This window comes from Camellia sinensis, chromosome 14 (assembly GCF_055761805.1).
Source record: "Camellia sinensis isolate YWXY chromosome 14, ASM5576180v1, whole genome shotgun sequence".
Taxonomy (NCBI): Eukaryota; Viridiplantae; Streptophyta; class Magnoliopsida; order Ericales; family Theaceae; genus Camellia; species Camellia sinensis.
The window spans coordinates 72,685,671-72,691,670 of NC_138974.1; positions in this window are offsets into that span (position 1 = coordinate 72,685,671).

Genomic DNA, 6,000 nt, shown 5'->3' on the forward strand with positions numbered 1-6,000 from the left:
TCGACCTCAGGTCAGGATACCATCAGTTGAAAGTTAAACCAGAAGACATTGACAAAACTGTTTTTCGAACAAGGTATGGACATTACGAATTTTTAGTTATGCCTTTCGGAGTTACCAATGCACCTACTACATTTATGGACCTCATGAACAGAATCTTTAAACCATACCTTGATGACTTTATTGTAGTATTCATTGATGACATATTGATTTACTCCAAAAGTATAGAAGAACATGAATGTCATCTGAGACTTGCCCTACAGACCTTAAGAGAACAGAAACTTTATGCTAAACTGTCTAAATGCGAATTTTGGCTTCATCATGTTATGTTTTTGGGGCATGTTGTTAGCAAAGATGAAATTTCTGTTGATCCACAGAAAATTGAAGCTGTAGTAAACTGGCCTAGATCAACAAATGTGACAGAAGTCCGAAGCTTTTTGGGACTAGCCGGATATTACAGAAGATTTGTCAAAGATTTTTCCAAAATTGCCTTACCATTGACTCAGTTAACTCAGAAGGGGATATCGTTTGACTGGACTGACCAAAGGGAATCAGCATTCAAAAAATTGAAAACTCGACTTGTGACTGCACCAGTTCTTACCCTACCTTCAGGTACGGATGGTTATACTGTATTTAGTGATGCTTCTCATAAGGGTTTGGGATGTGTTTTAATGCAGAATGTGAGAGTTATTGCTTATGCTTCCCGACAACTGAGACTGCACGAAAAGAACTACCCGACCCATGATCTGAAACTTGCTACAGTAGTATTTGCACTGAAAATCTGGCGTCACTACCTGTATGGGGCAACATGTGAAGTATATACTGACCACAAGAGTTTGAAATATTTCTTCACACAGAAAGAACTGAACACGAGACAGCGGAGATGGCTAGAACTGATTAAAGACTATGACCTACAGATTTTGTACCATCCGGAAAAAGCCAACACCATTGCCGATGCACTGAGCCGAAAATCGATTGAAAATTTAGCCTGTTTGCTTACCGGGCAGAAGGAACTGCTTTGTGACCTTGAAAAATCTGGAATTGAAATCGTTTTACGAGAACAAGGTGGAACCTTAGCTGCTATTTTTGCTCAACCAGCACTGATTGAAGAGATTAAAGAGAAACAGCAACTGAATGACTTCTTGAAGAAGATCATCGAAGAAAGGGAAATTAAACCAAGACCGGGTTTTAAATTTGAAAGTAATGTACTGAAATTCCAAGAAAGACTGTGTGTACCAAATGATACTGAATTGAAAAGAAGAATTCTGCAAGAGGGCCACAATTCAAAATTTTCTATCCATCCAGGGAATACGAAAATGTACCAAGACCTGAAACTGAATTTCTGGTGGCCAGGAATGAAAAAAGAAATTGCTGATTTTGTATCGAAATGTCTTCATTGCCAACAAGTTAAAGCCGAACATCAACGACCCGCAGGCTTATTGCAGCCCTTACCCATACCGGAGTAGAAATGGGAACATATTACCATGGATTTTATTGTGGGATTGCCTCGCTCCAGTAAAGGTATGGACTCAATTTGGGTTATTGTTGATAGACTAACTAAATCTGCTCACTTCTTACCTGTTAAGACAATTTATAATGCGGACAAATTGGCTATACTCTATATTGATGAAATTGTTAGACTGCATGGAGTGCCTGTGTCCATTGTTTCTGACAGGGATTCGAAGTTCACATCGAGATTTTGGCAAAGCTTACAGACTGCATTGGGTACCGAATTGAGACTGAGTAGTGCTTATCATCCTCAGACCGATGGCCAGTCAGAAAGAACCATCCAGACTCTGGAGGATTTACTGAGAATGTGTGTCCTTGATTTTTAGGGAAACTGGGAAAACCATTTGCCATTGGCTGAATTCGCCTACAACAACAGTTATCATTTAAGTATTGGTATGGCGCCTTTCGAGGCATTGTATGGCAGAAAATGTAAATCTCCGATTTGCTGGGCAGAAGTTGGAGATGGGCCTTTGCTTGGGCCCGAGATTATATAAGAAACAACTGAGAAAGTGAAACTGATACAACAGAGACTGAAAACCGCACAGAGCAGACAGAAAAGTTATGCTAATGTCAGAAGACGGGATAGAGAATATGAAGTGGGTGATCACGTGTTTGTGAAAATGACACCGATGAAAGGCCAGACTCGTTTTGGAGTCAAAGGCAAATTAGCACCGAGATACGTCGGACCATATGAGATTATTGAGAAAATCAATCCGGTGGCGTATCAAGTTGCGCTTCCTCCTGAAATGAAGCATATGCACAACATCTTCCACATTTCTATGTTGAGGGACTACCTCCAGGATCCTTTCCATATGATAGAGCCTACTCGTGTAGTGCTGAGTGATAACTACACTTACGAGAAACGGCCTATTCAGATTGTAAACAGACGGATCAAGAAGTTGAGAAACAAAGAGATCCCGTTAGTGAAAGTTGACTAGCAAAACCATGGTGGCGTGTATGCCACTTGGGAGAGGGAAGATGACATGGCTAAAAGATATCCTGAACTGTTTTCACTGAATCCTGTTTTCTTCCAAAACGAAGGTAATTCGAGTTTAGAGGACTAAACTCTTTTTAAAGAGGGGAGACTGTAACAACCCTCACCACTATTTACCGATAACTACCGATTACCGCTAAACTGCGACTGATTGTGATTGATTACTGAAGTAATTGAACTTAATAAACTACTGAACTGACTGACTGAAATTGAAACTGAATTGACTAAGTATACCTGTTTAATTTTAATTCTATCTGTTTGGTTATTTGATTATCTGTTCGTGTCTTTATGTTTAAATTACGAATTGAGGGCCTTATCGGCGGCCGAACCGGAAACCGATTAGTGTTTTATGATCATCGTGATTTATGTGTTTATGGTGTAATTACCTGAAAACTAATTAGGTATGATTAAATTAGATTAAAATGAGTTAAATTACATTGTTACACTTATTTACCATTTTTGCCACACTTAGTGGCCCACTACATGAGCCATGTTTGAGCTTTACACACTTGATCACATAGCACACTTCATCATCCCTTTTTCCTTGTTCTTGCCGACTTGAGAGAGTGAGAGGTAGTGAAAGCTTGAGTTCTTCACAATTTGGCTTGAATCTTGAGGAATTGAAAGCTTAAGTGCATAATTAAGCCTCTAGAATTGTACTTGAGGAACCTATGAACGAATTTCATCCTTCTTATTGTGTATTTAAGTCCCTTCTAGCATGGATCATGGTAGTTTAAAGAGCTAAGTCAAGAATTGGTTCATTAATGTTGAATTGGAGCTCATTCCATGCATGCATGTTTGAATTGTTGAATTTTGAGTTGATTCCATGGAGAATTGTCACTTGCATGCTCATGGTTATGTTAAGTCCATGTTTTCATCTTGTTTTTGTAAGAGTTAGCTCATTTGAGCTTGTATTTAAAGCTTTGAAATGATTTAAATTCATGCATGTTTGCATGTTCTTCATATTCATGAAAATTGGTTTCAAATTGAGTTGTTTGAAACACCCTTGGGCCTTGATTTTACAAATTGAGCTTTGAATCATGTTAAAGTATGAGTTTTGATGTGTTTTCTGGAAAATTGGCCCAAGAGGATTGAAATTTATGGTTTAAAACTTGGTTTTGAGCTTGAGGTTCAAATCTAGAATTTCCAGAATTTGGACTCATGCTCGAGCGGGGTGACTGGCGCTCGAGCGTGGAAATCGTGCTCCTAGCATTTTTGTTCTGTTTTGAAGTCCGCTCGAGTGGAATAATTGACGCTCGAGCGAGACATTGTGTCTCATGCTCGAGCGGGTGTCGAGCGCCCAATCGAGCGTGATTTTCACCTATCCAGCACTTTTGACTGTTTTGCAGAACGCTCGAGCGGGTAAGTCTACGCTCGAGCGGAAACCTTTGTCTGCATGTCCGCTCGAGCGGAGTAACCTATGCTCGAGCGTGGCCCCTGTTTTCTGAAAAGTCTGAAAATGCTTTTAAAGTGCATCTTTGCATCCTCATCTCATTCTAGGCATTCTTAGGCCTAGTTTAAGACATCTTATTGAGGATATAGATGTAGAACACACCGAGGCAAATTAGGGATTAAGTTATTATCTTTCCCAACTGTGTAGCTTAGTGTGTGTTCAATCTGTAACTGTGTAGGGTTGGCGACTGGGGACGCGCTCTAGGTTTACTGTAGCCCGGAACTCTGTGAGCAACAACTGTGTAAAGATATGTTCAAAATTATTATCTTCTGAACAATTGCACTGTACTGTTTTCTGAACTAATACTGTTAATTGAATGAATGTATGTCCTATATTTTGAACTGTATTGTGGCATCCTTAGCAACTACTGTTTACTGTTACTGTTACAGAGATCTCTGTCGGTTCCCTTGTTGGAACCACTACTGTTACTAATTGATGGCCATCATTTACTGTTCGGTCTTTTAAGACCTACTGTTTACTGTACTGTTATGCTAATGGATGTACCACATATGACTGAATAACTGAAATACTGATTTAATGAACTGTTTTCATTACTGTAAGGACATTCATTCTCAACCCCTTTATGCATTGTGTTATTCACTGGGCTTTAGCTCACTGCTCATATATATATGTAGGTGTACAGGCACTAGACCGCAGCTAGAAGCGTCGGGGTAAACTCTAGTTTTGTCGAGCCAACCTATGTGCCTCAATGCGAGGTTCCGAGCCTGTCAAACTACGGCTTAGGGGTGTTTTTAATTCCCCCGTCTGTCTCTGTATCTGTTTTGTACGACTGGATAGACTGTTACGGTACTGTTTAATAGGGATTAGGTCCCTGAACTGAATGATTGTATATATGTATATACTGTTTTGTCTGACTGTATATATTTGAATGAAAAGTCTTTTTACATACAGACTGTCACAGCTCATTGGACATTGTTTATTTACTGTATTGGCTTCCGCCAACCCCTGTACTCTGTATTACTGTATTACTGTTAAGCAGGCCTTCGGTAATCTTGGATTACTGGCCAGTTACGGTGCTAAACCCATAGGGACGGGTTTGGGTCGTGACATTTTACTCCTTGTACTTTGTCCTTCTTTGTATGCTTTTAATTCGGCCGACGTGCCATTTTTGTAGTCTGAATAATTTATTTTTCAATATTTAGGCCGAAGTGCCTTCTTTCTTCTTTAAATGCATTTCTCTAATTTCTTCTTTGAATGAATGTCTTCTTTTTTCTGCTCTTGTATGATTCTATACTTAGAATAATTTGCATGTCTTCAAAATACACCTTGACTGTGCAATCTCTTCGGGTAAAATACTTCTGTCACAATTTCTAATCTTGCTCATCTCGGCCTTGTCCTAACACTTGAAAATATTGTAACAAATATTTTCACAAGTGTTGTTTAGGACTTGTCACTTTCTCAATGTCTTCTATCAAGACTTCAGTTTTTCATATTTCAAGTTTTGACAACTTGGTAGTCCCGGTAAGTACGCAGATATTGCTTGAGCTTAACTTTAACTTGTAAATTTTTCTCAAAAATTTCAACAAGTGTTTTAACCATCATCCTTTATCATAACCTCGGCTTAATTTCAGCTTGTAAATTTTTCTCAAAATTTCAACAAGTGTTAAACCATCTTCCTTTCGATATGACCTCGGTTTAACTATAACTTGTAAATTCACACAGAATTTCAACAAGTGTTTAAACCAATCTTCTTCCGATATGACCTCGGTTTAACTTCAACTTGTAAATTCACACAAAATTTCAACAAGTGTTAAATATCACATCGGTTTAACTTCAACTTATAAATTCACACAGAATTTCAACAAGTGTTAAATATGACCTCGGTTTAACTTTAACTTGTAAATTCACACAGAATTTCAACAAATGTTAAACATCATCTCGGTTTAACTTCAACTTATAAATTCACACAGAATTTCAACAAGTGTTAAATGTCACATCGGTTTAACTTCAACTTGTAAATTCACACAGAATTTCAACAAGTGTTAAACATCATCTCAGTTTAACTTCAACTTGTAAATTCACACAG